This window comes from Musca autumnalis, unplaced genomic scaffold, assembly GCF_047663935.1.
Source record: "Musca autumnalis isolate F117 unplaced genomic scaffold, ASM4766393v1 scaffold_1, whole genome shotgun sequence".
NCBI lineage: Eukaryota > Metazoa > Arthropoda > Insecta > Diptera > Muscidae > Musca > Musca autumnalis.
This window is the reverse complement of record NW_027411644.1, coordinates 88,211,847-88,227,828: the sequence shown is the minus strand read 5'-3', so window position 1 is coordinate 88,227,828 and position 15,982 is coordinate 88,211,847. Positions and strand designations below refer to the sequence as shown.

The following is a 15,982-nucleotide window of genomic DNA, read 5'->3' as shown; positions in this document are numbered from 1 at the left end:
AATAGCTGAATGAGCTTGTTTGTACCCTGTACGTGTTTAACGACAATAATCATAATATTCTGTAAATAACATTTGGCATTCTGAAAGGTAATAATCTTCATAGAAAATCCGTTCGAAGAATAGGAGAGGTCGTGAGAAGAAGTGAGAGGAGAAATAGTGATGCAAATAAAAATTAAACAAAATAAAACTACGAACAACCAAACAAATAATGTCACCATTAAACAAACGCCAAGCTGGGTAACCAGCAGCTACGTATAAAGATGTTAAGTTATTGGCTAATTAAAGTCAACGCCGAAAACGCAAACAACTGAGTTAAGAGACCAGCTAACCACCATCTCTCATCAAAGCATTTACCCACATATTTTGTGGTAGCCACGAAGTTAATACATTGAAATTTTGCGGCAGTAATAATTGTTGGCCCAAAATGCGTGTCATGCCAACATTTGAACTCGATTTTATGTAGGGAATACCTGTTGCCCAAGACAACCATGTTAACTGCCTAAGCAGGCTAAAGTTACATGCCGGGCCGGTCTCACTGCTGGTCAGCTGTTGACTTATGCTGTGGCAAGACAAGTTTTCTTTGTGTTATTTAACAGCAAACATAAGAAATGCCAACAACAACAATCACCAGCAAAATAAAAACACAAACGGAAGCTATACCAACCAGTCAGGCATCTTTCTTCTTCATCATAAGTTTTGCGGAAAATGTTTTATAATAAATTAAATAAATGTTTGTAACCAATTACAAGGAGAGGAACCGATGTTGCAGAAATTGTTAAGTTAGGTTAGGGTAAAATGAGTCACAATGGTACGATCACAACTATTCAACAAAGTAAACTACAAATTTATTTAATTTAGCCATGTTAAATTATAGTGTTTTCTATGGAAAACATTATTCAGCCAGGCTGAATTAAAGTTTTCCTATGGAAAACCTTATTCAGCCAGGCTGAATTAAAGTTTTCCTATGGAAAACCTGGCTGAATTAAAGTTTTCCTATGGAAAACCTTATTCAGCCAGGCTGAATTAAAGTTTTCCTATGGAAAACCTTATTCAGCCAGGCTGAATTAAAGTTTTCCTATGGAAAACCTTATTCAGCCAGGCTGAATTAAAGTTTTCCTATGGAAAACCTGGCTGAATTAAAGTTTTCCTATGGAAAACCTTATTCAGCCAGGCTGAATTAAAGTTTTCCTATGGAAAACCTTATTCAGCCAGGCTGAATTAAAGTTTTCCTATGGAAAACCTTATTCAGCCAGGCTGAATTAAAGTTTTCCTATGGAAAACCTTATTCAGCCAGGCTGAATTAAAGTTTTCCTATGGAAAACCTTATTCAACCAGGCTGAATTAAAGTTTTCCTGTGGAAAACCTTATTCAGCCAGGCTGAATTAAAGTTTTCCTATGGAAAACCTTATTCAGCCAGGCTGAATTAAAGTTTTCCTATGGAAAACCTTATTCAGCCAGGCTGAATTAAAGTTTTCCTATGGAAAAGCTTATTCAGCCAGGCTGAATTAAAGTTTTCCTATGGAAAAGCTTATTCAGCCAGGCTGAATTAAAGTTTTCCTATGGAAAAGCTTATTCAGCCAGGCTGAATTAAAGTTTTCCTATGGAAAAGCTTATTCAGCCAAGCTGAATTAAAGTTTTCCTATGGAAAAGCTTATTCAGCCAGGCTGAATTAAAGTTTTCCTATGGAAAAGCTTATTCAGCCAGGCTGAATTAAAGTTTTCCTGTGGAAAAGCTTATTCAGCCAGGCTGAATTAAAATTTTCCTATGGAAAAGCTTATTCAGCCAGGCTGAATTAAAGTTTTCCTATGGAAAAGCTTATTCAGCCAGGCTGAATTAAAGTTTTCCTATGGAAAAGCTTATTCAGCCAGGCTGAATTAAAGTTTTCCTATGGAAAAGCTTATTCAGCCAGGCTGAATAAAGCTAAATAAATACAACAAATAAATATTTCAAAATTCCCCAAACCCGCATCAAATTGCCAACAAACATGTTTGAGTATGATATGTAACTTGAGAATACAACAAAATAACTACACCAACAAAAAAACGTCCACTCCATTGACACCTTTTCGCACGAAAAAAAAAATTGTATTTAAATTAAAAAGTGATGACTGCTTTACAGCAACAACAACAATAATAACAATGATGCCAATATTAATATTCCACATATACTTTCCCATATGACTTTGACAATAAACTTATTTTGAATAAGCGTTTTGTTTTTGTCTGATTTATTCTTGGCTTTTGTTCGGATTCGTTTATTTGTAAAAAATATAGTAAATCAACCTTCAGTAGTTGTTGTAATTCATTGGCAACAACAACAAATGACATTAAAACGTCAATAGGTTTTCAATAACCTTAGACAAGCCCAAAAACTATGGCTCATCCGCCAGCCCCTTCCTCCACTACCCCCACCCCAAAAAGGAAACACCAACCATCAACAAATATGAGAAACGTGTCAAAACCATCTGTGAATAAATTGTTTGAAAATATTGACTTTTGTCTTGATTTCAATAAATAAAAGAGCGATATTTTGAAATACGCTCAGATTTTATTAGTTGCGATTTGTTTTTGTTTTATTGTTGTAAATCAACTAACGTCTCCATAAATCTTTAAGATTTATAATGAAAATCATGTATCAGACTTTATGTGATGACATACTTTGCTGACAAGGTGTTGAACAATTGTATGTAAGTGTAGGAAACCTGTCATTCAGTCTAGCTGAATAAGGTTTTCCAAAGGAAAACTTTCATTTAGCCTGGCTGAATAAGGTTTTCCACAAGAAGGCTGTCATTTAGTCTGGATGAATAAAGTTTTCAATGCGAAAACTGTCATTCAGCCTGGCTGAATAAGGTTTTCCATGTGAAAACTGTCATTCAGCCTGGCTGAATAAGGTTTTCCGTGGGAAATCTTGCATTAAGCCTGGCTGAATAAGATTTTCCATAAGAAAACTTTCATTCAGCCTGGTTGAATAAGGTTTTCCATGGGAAACCTTGCATTCAGCCTGCCTGAATAAGGTTTTCCGTGGGAAAACTGTCATTCAGCCTTGCTGAATAAGGTTTTCCGTGGGATACCTTGCATTCAGCCTGGCTGAATAAGATTTTCCATAAGAAAACTGTCATTCTGCCTGGCTGAATAAGGTTTTCCATAGGAAAACTGTCATTCAGCCTGGCTGAATAAGGTTTTCCATAGGAAAACTGTCAATCAGCTTGGCTGAATAAGGTTTTCCATAAAAAAACTTTCATTCAGCCTGGCTGAATAAGGTTTTCTATGGGAAACCTTTCATTCAGCCTGGCTGAATAAGGTTTTCCATGGGAAACCTTGCATTCGGCCTGGCTTAATAAGGGTTTTCATAGGAAAACTTTCATTCAGCCTGGCTGAATAAAGTTTTTCATAGGAAAACGTTCATTCAGCCTGGCTGAATAAGGGTTTCCATAGGAAAACTGTCTTTCAGCCTGGCTGAATAAGGGTTTCCATAGGAAAACTGTCTTTCAGTCTGGCTGAATAAGGGTTTCCATAGGAAAACTGTCTTTCAGCCTGGCTGAATAAGGGTTTCCATAGGAAAACTGTCATTCAGCCTGGCTGAATAAGGGTTTCCATAGGAAAACTGTCATTCAGCCTGGCTGAATAAGGTTTTCGATAGGAAAACTGTCAATCAGCCTGGCTGAATAAGGTTTTCTGTAGGAAACCTGTCATTCAGCCTGGCTGAACAAGTTTCTCCATAGGAAACCTGCCATTCAGTCTGGATGAATTAAGTTTCTCCATGGGAAACCTTGCATTCAGCCTGGCTGTATAAGGTTTCCCCTTTGGTAATTTGAAAATTTTGAGTTTCCCATCCCTGATTAAACAGTTATTCCACTGATTTACATGCTTGTAGACACTTAATTTGCATTCAAATAAAAATCTCAAGTCCCATAACCGTTCCCTGAATATTTTTATTTATTAGTGGCGGTGGTGGTTTCATTAATATTTAGCCATTTAACCATTCCGATTCGTAGCCGAACAAATGTTATAACTTAGCATGTAACTACATATTTATTTAAGCTGTCATTGTTAGGAAGAATATCATGATTTCGCTGATCATGATTCTAAGTTTTAGTGTTCATAATAAATCTTTTTGTTAATTAAGACGTGGCTAAGTTAAATTACGATATTGTTGCCTGCATTCGGATATGAGTCATTTAGGGGAGCATCTTTTGTAAAAGATAGAGGAGAATAGGGAATAAGTTTAAGGATGGGACACATAATAAAAAAACAGTTTATTGCATATCTTCGGCGGTTGAAATAAAGGTGGATGGATGAAAAGGAATAAAGGTCTTCTGAAGCAGGCCTAGTAAATGACTTCCAAAGGGTCTTCTATAGACAGAAGACCTCCTAAAGGTCTTCTCTGGATAAATGATAGATGGAATAAAATACCTCCTAAAGATCTTTTATAGATAGAATATCTCCTACAGGTCGTCGTCCATTTGTGGGGTAGGTATCATAAACAGTTGACCTAATTACTCCACGAAAAGACCCAAACAAAATGGTTTCATTCCACTTGGATGGGTTTTTGGACAATTCGGGCCATTATAGAGAAATAATGGCATATTTCGCAGCTCAATGGAGTTAATTTTGGAACTGAATCTAATTTCGGGAGTAATTCCTGTTGAACATTTTTGGAATATTATACACGCAGAGACTTGCTCCAAAAAAATAGTGATCTCGCTGAAAACAGAATCACAAAGAGTACCTTCGATGAAACATTCTTAACATTTCTCGAACGGATCTTAAACTGCAGTAAACCCAAAATTTTGAACTTTCGATCATCGAACTTGTCCAGATGGTTTCTTTATCCGCATCCCATGTACTGCCTCCTAGGGACTTGAGGACATTGGTCCTTCCTCGGACGACGTTTACATAAGCTGTTAAGATTGATACAATAGGAGTTCACCCTAACACAAATGACATCAGGGAAGGTACTCGACGCCAAGATTGTTCAATCACCCGCATACGCAACGATCTCAATGCCGTCTGGAGTGGAATACAGGAAAGATCTTAAACTATTAAACTCCCTGAATATCAGGGATATCGACACCATTTTGAGGGCTGGCCAACGGACAAATTTTAGAACTTTTGTTAGTAAAATGTACAAAAAATGTCTAAAAACCGCCGTGTGGAGATCATCTCGCTTTGAGGATCTCTCTGTTTCACTCCAAGGGGCATTGACTTCCTATTTCTGTTGACGTTTCAAACATGGCCGGAGGGAGTATAGTCTGCTCAATGTCCTCAATTCTTTTGATAAGTTAAGCGCAATGTCCTATCACACTGTGGTTGTGTCCTTGACCAATTTGCGTGGAAATGGCGTGCAGTGGGGCGCTATTTACGAAACCCATGGTGATAATCGGTGACAAGGTAACCTTTTCTTGGGAGGAGAAAAACCTCAAGACTCTACGGGCGACAAAAGCGAAATCGCCTGTCTGTACGATTCGCAATTACTGGAATCAGTCAATAGCGGGACCACCCAGCCATTTTCCAGACTTCGGAAACGATGTGGTTGTTAGCGACAGTTTGAGAAATTCGGTGAGATACCCAACCCGGCATATCCAGCTGTTTCAGCATTACAACGGAAATTCCGTCAGGGCCCAACCCCTCGTGTCATTTAGCGTTTTTAATGGCATTTGCAATATCATCCATTGTAAATTGTGATGGTTGTTCCTCGGCGGGAAACAGATCTAATACGATGTAGTACTCTTATCTTCGCCAAGTCAATCCAACGGTGCTCGTTTAAAATAATTTGGTCATTGCCTAGGATGCTCACGATGAGCATTGAAGTCCCCCAGCACCAGAGGATTATTACGAACTAAAGTTTGGCATAGCTAAAAAGGGGTCTCCTATAGACCCATTCTGAAAGAAACGGGGCTTCTTTTGACCCTTTCTAAAAGAAAGGCTACTTCTATAGACCCTTTCTGAAAGAAAGGTTGCTTCTATAGACTCTTTCTGAAATTAAGGCTGATTCTATAGACCCTCTCTGAAAAAGGGTGCTTCTATAGACCCTTTCTGAGAAAAAGGGTGATTCTATAGACCCTTTCTAAGAGAAAGGGTGATTCTATAGACCCTTTCTGAGAGAAAGAGTGCTTCTATAAACCCTTTGTGAAAGAGAGGGTACTTCTCTAGACCCTTTCGGAAAGAAAGGGTGCTTCTGTAGACTCTTTTTGAAAGCAGGGGTGCTTCTATAGACACTTTCTGAGAGAAATGGTGATTCTATAGACCCTTTCTGAGAGAAAGGGTGCTTCTATAGACCCTTTGTGAAAGAGAGGGTGCTTCTCTAGACCCTTTTGGAAAGAAAGGCTGCATCCATTGACCCTTTCTTAAAGAAAGGCTGCTTCTATAGACCCTTTCTGAAATAAAATGTACTTCTATAGACTCTTTCTGAAATTAAGGGTGCTTCTATAGACCCTTTCTGAAATTAAGGGTGCTTCTATAGACCCTTTCTGAAATTAAGGGTGCTTCTATAGACCACTTCAGAAAGTAAGGATGCTTCTATAGACCCTTTGTGAGAGAAAGGGTGCTTCTGTAGACTCTTTTTGAAAGCAGGGGTGCTTCTATAGACACTTTGTGAAAGAAAGGGTGCTTCTATAGACCCTTTCTTAAAGAAAGGGTGCTCCTATAGACCCTTTCTTAAAGAAAGGGTGCTTCTATAGACCCTTTCTTAAAGAAAGGGTGCTTCTATAGACCCTTTGTGAAAGAGAGGGTGCTTCCATAGACCCTTTCTTAAAGAAAGGGTGCTTCTATAGACCCTTTCTTAAAGAAAGGGTGCTTCTATAGACCCTTTCTTAAAGAAAGGGTGCTTCTATAGACCCTTTCTTAAAGAAAGGGTGCTTCTATAGACCCTTTGTGAAAGAGAGGGTGCTTCTCTAGACTCTTTCTGAAAGAGAGGGTGCTTCTATAGACCCTTTCTGAAAGAGAGGGTGCTTCTCTAGGCCCTTTCTGAAAGAAATGGTGCTTCTCTAGGCCCTTTCTGAAAGAAATGGTGTTTATATAGACCCTTTCTGAAAGAAAGGGTGCTTATATAGACCCTTTCTGAAAAAAACGGTGCTTCTTTTGACCCTTTCTGAAAGAAACGGTGCTTCTATAGACCCTTTCTTAAAGAAAGGGTGCTTCTATAGACCCTTTCTTAAAGAAAGGGTGCTCCTATAGACCCTTTCTTAAAGAAAGGGTGCTTCTATAGACCCTTTCTTAAAGAAAGGGTGCTTCTATAGACCCTTTCTGAAAGAGAGGGTGCTTCTATAGACCCTTTCTGAAAGAGAGGGTGCTTCTATAGACCCTTTCTGAAAGAGAGGGTGCTTCTCTAGGCCCTTTCTGAAAGAAATGGTGCTTCTCTAGGCCCTTTCTGAAAGAAATGGTGCTTATATAGACCCTTTCTGAAAGAGAGGGTGCTTCTCTAGACCCTTTCTGAAAGAGAGGGTGCTTCTATAGACCCTTTGTGAAAGAAAGGGTGCTTCTATATACCCTTTGTGAAAGAGAGGGTGCTTCTCTAGACCCTTTCTGAAAGAGAGGGTGCTTCTCTAGGCCCTTTCTGAAAGAAATGGTGCTTCTCTAGGCCCTTTCTGAAAGAAATGGTGCTTCTCTAGGCCCTTTCTGAAAGAAATGGTGCTTATATAGACCCTTTCTGAAAGAGAGGGTGCTTCTCTAGACCCTTTCTGAAAGAGAGGGTGCTTCTATAGACCCTTTGTGAAAGAAAGGGTGCTTCTATATACCCTTTGTGAAAGAGAGGGTGCTTCTCTAGACCCTTTCTGAAAGAGAGGGTGCTTCTCTAGGCCCTTTCTGAAAGAAATGGTGCTTCTCTAGGCCCTTTCTGAAAGAAATGGTGCTTATATAGACCCTTTCTGAAAGAAAGGGTGCTTATATAGACCCTTTCTGAAAAAAGCGGTGCTTCTTTTGACCCTTTCTGAAAGAAACGGTGCTTCTATAGACCCTTTGTGAAAGAAAGGGTGCTTATTTTGACCACTTCAGAAAGTAAGGCTGCTTCTATAGACCCTTTGTGAAAGAAAGAGTGCTTCTCTAGACTCTTTGTGAAAGCAAGACCCTTCCTGAAAGAAAAGCTGCGTCGTTAAATCCTTTCCGAAAGAAAAGCTGCTTCTTGAGACCCTTCCTGACAGAAAAGCTGTATCTATAGACCCTTCCTGAAGGAAAGGGTGCTTCTATAAACTCATTTTGAAAGCAATACCCTTTCTGAAAGAAAAGCTGCCTCTTTAGATCCTTCCTTCCTGCTTCTTTAAACCCTTCCTGAAAGAAAGTCTGCTTCTGTAGATATTTTCTGAAGGAAAGACTGCTTCTATAGACCCTGAAGGCTGATAATATCCCACTTAATGATCTTTGCCCTAATAAGGCAAACACAAAACCAAGAAGGAATTGACCAATAATTTCCCAAATTTATTTATTTAATGGACTTACCTAAAAAGAAAGAAAAATATTTGTTATTAATTTTACATTTTTTATTTATTTATTTTTTTTGTATTAAATTATTTGTTATTTGATTTATTTGTGGAATGACCCATATCTATGAGAAAACTAGCTTTAAATATGAAGTTTTCACTTGAAATGTGCTGTTAATTATTTTATTTTTATTTAGTTTTATAACAGAACGTGAAATAAAGTAATACCGCGCACAACCTGATGATGTATTAATAATTGATTGTTAATCGTGTTAAGAAACTGTAGCCGCAGTTGTAGCAACAAATTAATTAATATTTGTTTAATAAAGTGTTGAGAAAATGAAAACTTTCCACTAAATATTAAATCTAGACAACAACTTTAAAAATAAATTTCAGTGGTGCCTTTCTTTTTAGGTAATGCAGAGGTAACACGTTAGTACCTTGAGGTTACTAGGCAAGTAACACGCCAACCAAACACCAAAAAAAACACACACACAAAAAAAACCTCCACCAAAGGGTCAAGTTAAATAGAGACCCTGTAAAATTCCGTTAATATCAAGGTGGAGGTAAAGAAAGAAAGAAATACCCTCTACCTTTTAAGGATGTCTATGCCGCAACAAAAGTGGCTGACTGACCAAACTCCACACACGGTTATCCATGGCTGACCACGCCATAAATTTTATTTACTTGCAAATTGCGTGTAAATTGCAATTGCCTGGTTTGTTTGTTGATTTTTTACACACAACATTACAATAATAAACAACAACAATAAATTCATTAAACAAAAATAAACGTCATATAATAAGTAAAAATATTTTTTTGGTTTTTTATACATATGTATGGGCAAGGCCGATTTTTATTGTCATAACTCTTCTCAAGTATTTTTTTAGATTTATTTGTAAAGCTAGAGCTAGACCCCTCGTCTCTTTGCCTATTATGAACAAAAAAAGTTCCAAAATATGACACACTAACCCCTTTCTTAATATTCAAGGGAATCTCGATGTCGTGTCGTCTGTTTGACGTTTGCACAAGGCGGCTTGATTGTTTTGTAGACAGGCCTGTGGTGCATGATTTGCATTTTGAAGTAGGTTTGGCTGGCGCGTTATTTTGTAATACATACTTTTATTTGCTGTTGGTATTGTTGTTGTTGCTGTTGTTTTGTTCAATAAGTCAATGCCTTTTGCTTCTTATGTGATTTGTTGTCAATAAGTCAATTAATATTTTATTAACGGCCAACAATGTTGATATTGATCTTGGCTTTAGCTTAGTTGAGCATGTAATCAAATCAAAGCGTAACTTGTAAGCATTTAAAGCTTAATAATATATGCACGTGCCGCTAGATAAACCCTGGACGTAGGGTTAGCTGTGTTCCAGAACCGGCAAGAACTTACTATTTTTAACAGTTTTGTAACGTTTGGCAAAACGTGTACTGGAAAACTAGCAAAACTTGCAGTTCTTTCCAAACAAAAACATGGCGCTGAATAGAACTTTCCCTAAAAAATTTATTGCAAGAGAAATTTGGTCGTGCAATATCCGCGAAAATAAAACTTGAAGTTGATCTATATCAGACTTGGTAGCGCTAGCTATAGCGTTTAAATGCCCACTGAAAATGCGCATCCTTTTTGTAACCTGGACAGCTCTTCGAAGGAATAAGTAGGGGAAGCGTTAAATATAAATATATGTATGTATGTATATATTTGATGTAATTTTGTTGACCTTTGGACTTTCTATCTTTGTTGGCTTAGTTTGGGTTTTAGGTCAGAAATTAAAAAACAAAGTTTTTTGATGTTCGATGATGTTCGAAATATTGGAAGAATAAAAATAAAATAAAAACAAACATCATTTTTTAATTTCTGACTTAAAAGCCAAACTAAGCCTACAAAGATGGACCAAAGGTCAACAAAAGTTACATCAAATATTTACATATATATTTATATTTAACGCTTCCCCTACTCATTCTTTCGAAGAGCTGTCCAGGTTACAAAGAGGATGATTTATTTACCTTATTTATTTATCTTGTATTGATTTATTTTTATTTACCTTTATTTTTTATTCATTTTAATTTATTTTTATTAGGATTTGTTTCAATTAATGTTTATTTGTTTTTGATTTATTTTTATTCGTTTTTTTATTTAAATTAATTTTATCCGGGTTACAAAGAGGATGATTTATTTACGTTATTTATTTATTTATTTATTTATTTATTTATTTATTTATTTATTTATTTATTTATTTATTTATTTATTTATTTATTTATTTATTTATTTATTTATTTATTTATTTATTTATTTATTTATTTATTTATTTATTTATTTATTTATTTATTTATTTATTTATTTATTTATTTATTTATTTATTTATTTATTTATTTATTTATTTATTTATTTATTTATTTATTTATTTATTTATTTATTTATTTATTTATTTATTTATTTATTTATTTATTTATTTATTTATTTATTTATTTATTTATTTATTTATTTATTTATTTATTTATTTATTTATTTATTTATTTATTTATTTATTTATTTATTTATTTATTTATTTATTTATTTATTTATTTATTTATTTATTTATTTATTTATTTATTTATTTATTTATTTATTTATTTATTTATTTATTTATTTATTTATTTATTTATTTATTTATTTATTTATTTATTTATTTATTTATTTATTTATTTATTTATTTATTTATTTATTTATTTATTTATTTATTTATTTATTTATTTATTTATTTATTTATTTATTTATTTATTTATTTATTTATTTATTTATTTATTTATTTATTTATTTATTTATTTATTTATTTATTTATTTATTTATTTATTTATTTATTTATTTATTTATTTATTTATTTATTTATTTATTTATTTATTTATTTATTTATTTATTTATTTATTTATTTATTTATTTATTTATTTATTTATTTATTTATTTATTTATTTATTTATTTATTTATTTATTTATTTATTTATTTATTTATTTATTTGTTTATTTATTTATTTATTTATTTATTTATTTATTTATTTATTTATTTATTTATTTATTTATTTATTTATTTATTTATTTGTTTATTTATTTATTTATTTATTTATTTATTTATTTATTTATTTATTTATTTATTTATTTATTTATTTATTTATTTATTTATTTATTTATTTATTTATTTATTTATTTATTTAGTTTTTATTGATTTATTTTTATTTACCCTAATTAATTTTTTATTTATTTTAATTTATTTCTTATTAGGATTTGTTTCAATTTATGTTTATTTCTTTTTGATTTATTTTTATTCGTTTTTATTTATTTAAATTAATTTTGACTTATTTTATTTTTTATCTATTTAATTTATTTCAATAATATTTTTGTAATATTAATGTAATATTTTTATTTGGATTTATTTTTATTTAATTTTATTTATTTTAAATTATTTTTTTATTATGATTCGTTTCAATTTATTTTTATTCACTTAAATTCAGTTAAATGTATGTTTATTCATTTATTGTATTTCAATTTATTTTCATTTATTTATTTGTAATATTTTTCATTTGGATTTATTTTTATTTAATTTGATTTATTTTATTTTTATTAAGTTTAATTTGTTTTATTCATTTTTAACTATTATGGTTAGTTTTATTTTTATTGATTTCAGAACATTGGTGGCGTTTTTTATTGGGATAGCAGTTACAATTTTGATTTTTCAAAATAGTTTGGCTTAATCCCATTGCTGTTGTTTTAATATTTAAAACAACTAATTTATTAGTGGAGAAGGTTTGGTATTGTTCGCCAAGGGGTAAGGCAGGGAAGACTAGTTTCGATCCTCGCCACAGGATTAATGCCAAACCTTCTCCACTAATAAATTAGTTGTTTTAAATATTAAAACAACAACAATGGGATTAAGCCAGACTATTTAGAAAAATCAAAATTGTAACAGCTATCCCAATAAAAAACGCCACCAATGTTCTATTTGGGAAACACTGGCACGGTTTATGTATGGTAGGTTATGGCTAGGAAAAGCTACCAACAACATTTTGTTGTGTTGTTTTCGTTGAAAATCAACGACCCACAACAGTGGAAGAAGGTTTGCTTTGTTTTGCAAACACTTTCGTCAGGGTTGTGTGAGGTTGCCAAAGGAACTGATGAGATCCTGTGGCGAGGATCGAAACTAGTCTTCCCTGCCTTACCCCTTGGCGAAAAATGCCAAACCTACTCCACTAATAAATTAGTCGTTTTAAATATTAAAACAACAACAATGGCATTAAGCCAGACTATTTTGAAAAATCAAAATTTATTAATTTTACATAAATTATAAACATTTAAAATGAATAAAAATATCATTTTCAATTTTTATAATTTATTTTAATTTATTCAGCTTAACTACTTTAATTGTTTTGATTTATTTTAGTTTATTTTTAATTAATTTGTAATATTTTTTATTTGGATTAATTTTGATTTAATTTGATTTATTTTTATTCATTTTCATTTATTTCTATTTATTTTAATTTATTTTTATTTAATTTGTAATGTTTTTTGTTTTTGCCTTTTTTGTTTAATTTTATTTAATTTAATAAATAAAATAAATCATAAAATCATAATCATAAAAAATAAAATAAATCAAATTAAATAGATATAAACTAAAATAAATTATAATAAATTGAAATACAGTAAGGCTTTTTCTTTAAATTGACCAATTTAAATTTAACTAATTTAAAATTAATAAAAATAAATAATAATTCAATTATTTAATAATTGAATTGACATAAATAAATAATAACAATAAATAATAATTCAATTATTTATTTTTCTTAATTTTAAATTAGTTAAATTTAAATTGGTCAATTTAAAGAAAAAGCCTTACTGTATTTCAATTTATTATAATTTATTTTAGTTTATATCTATTTAATTTGATTTATTTTATTTTTATTTAGATGAACTTATTTTAATTCATTTTAAATTATTTTTATTTATTGTGATGTGTTTTATTTATTTTTAATAATTTTAATTTATTTTTAATTTATTTAAATTTATTTTGATTTTCTTTAATTTATTTTTATTCATTTTCAATTATTATAATTTAATTTTATATATTTTAATTTATTCAGTTTAATTTATTTTTATTCATTTTAATTTATTTAAATTTATTTGTATTAATTTTAATATATTTCAATTTATTTTAGTTTATTATTAGTTTATTATTATTAATTTTGTAAAATTTTTATTCGGATTTATTTTTATTTAATTTGATTTGTTTTATTTTATTTTTATTAATATTAATTTATTTACATTTTTAGTTTATTTTAATTTATTCATATTACATTTATTTATTTTTAATTAATTTGTAATACTTTAATGTTGACTAATTTTGTTTTAATTTTATTTAGATTTATTTATGTCAATTTATTTTAATTATTTTTAATTTATTTTTATTCATTTTGAATCATTATAAGTTATATTTATTTTATTATTTTTATTCATTTTAGTTTAGTTTTATATAGTTTGTAATAATTTTATTTGGATTTTTTATTAACTTTAATTTATTTTTATTGATTTTTATTTATTATGATATGTTTATTTTGATTTATTTTAAATTTTGTTTGGGTATTTTATTTATTTTGGTTATTTAAAAATTATTTTAGACTCATTAGAGTGCTCTCCACAGAAATCTTTAGTAAAAGGCGAAAGATTTATTCGACAACTGGTTATTTAATTTATAAATTTTTTAGCTGGTTTTATTTTTATTTCATTTGATTTATTTTAATTTATTTTAAGTTATTAAGTTTAATTTATTTATATTTATTATATTAATTTATTTTTGTTTATTTTTACTTATTTTTTTATTTGGATTTATTTAATAATATTTTGATTTATTTTTTCTTAGTTTAATTTATTTTTATTTATTATGATTTGTTTTTATTTATTTTTATTCCTTTTATATTATTATACTTTTTTAATTACTTTATTTTTTTTAATAATTAAATTATTTTAATTTACTTCTATTTTTGTTTATTTTGATTTATTATAATATTTTTTTTATTTTGGTTTTTGCGTTAGTTTATTTTTGTCTAATTTGTTTTATTTTAATTTATTTTTATGCATTTTTAATTATTAAAATTTATTTTTATTTATTCAGTTTAAATAATTTTTATTCATTTCAATATATATTTGTAGTATTTTTTATTTATTTTTATTTAATTGGATTTATTTTAATATATTTTTATTTATTATGATTTTTTTAATTTCTTTTTATTTAATTATTTGTTGATTTTATCTACCTTTCGAGTTGGTATTAAATAAAAGTTCCAGTTTCGAGCTTGAGATCTCAAGAACTTTCTTCTTATTCATTTAATTTTATTTTAATTTGTTTATTGAGTTTAATTTCTATTTATTTTGAATACATAAATTTTAATTTATTTAGTTTTATTTATTTTTTACTTATTTTTATGAATTTTTATTTATTTTAATTTGTTTTTATTTATTTAGATTTATGTTATGTTTATTTAGATTCATTATGACTTTTTATTTTAATTTATTCTATTTATTTTAATTTATTTATATTTATTGTTATGTTTTTATTTTTCAATACATATTTTGATATTATCTATTTTCTTTTCTGTCTTTTTTGAAAATATTTGTGTCATTTCGTTTTAAATTTTAGCACTCTAACCACTAAACCAAAACTACTAAATTGGCCAAAGGACTTTCTTCTCAATGACGATCAAAATAAAAAAATCTTGCTGTTGCCAGGATTTGAACTGGGAACCCTCGATTTCCTAGCCAGCACACTTCCACTGCTGCACAATGTTATACTTACCTATACCTTACTGTTACCTCTTAGTGACGAATAGAAAGCGCTAAGGTAGCCGTGAAAACATTTCGGGGTCCATATCCCCCTAAAAAAATTATACTGTAGTCAAAATCACAAAGACTATCCGCTATTAAAATTCCAACACGATCCGGGAAGAGGTCTAAAAGTGTTGCATTTATGTGCAACAACTACACGATGATCCATTTACGAACTTTTGTAACGTGAACAGAAATAACTTAAGCACATAACATCTGCATTAAGTATTTAGCTGGTTCGCATTTGGCTCAACCGTTCGCTCCTCGTCTTTTATCAGAAATTATTAAGCAAGAATGCCAAGCTGCTTATGTACCAAGGCTTTGAGGCCTTTTGAGGACTCCATCCTTATCATTTTCGGGATGTTTGTTAAAAATGTATGTGTTAATCACAAAAACAACAACTTTTGATTTTCCTGATTGGAAATTTATTTGAATCAAACATAACCAATATCGCTTATTGTATATCCAATTTGTACGTACAACATTTCAATTAAAAAACAACAACAAATTACTAATGTTTAGTAATTGCAATTAAACATAACAGCAACAATAAACAATGAAGATCACATTTCTTTCATTAAACTTTAAGATTAGTGCGTTCCCGCCGCCCTCCCTTCAAGCTAATATTCAAATGAAAATTGCCAATAAAACTGTCAATGGGGGCGAGACCGTTGTTGTTGTTCAACGATATTTTTATTGTTCATTGATTGCGAGCTACTGCAACAAT

General features: G+C 30.1%; 1 protein-coding gene and 1 pseudogene across 8 annotated transcripts in view; both read right to left on the bottom strand.

Moving 5' to 3' along the window:
- The window catches only part of Nep2 (M13 family metallopeptidase neprilysin 2), a 96,644-nt gene that overhangs the window by 47,891 nt on the left and 32,771 nt on the right, over positions 1-15,982 (bottom strand). The window lies entirely within an intron of this gene.
- LOC141391614 (U5 spliceosomal RNA) lies at positions 14,034-14,125 on the bottom strand (annotated as a pseudogene).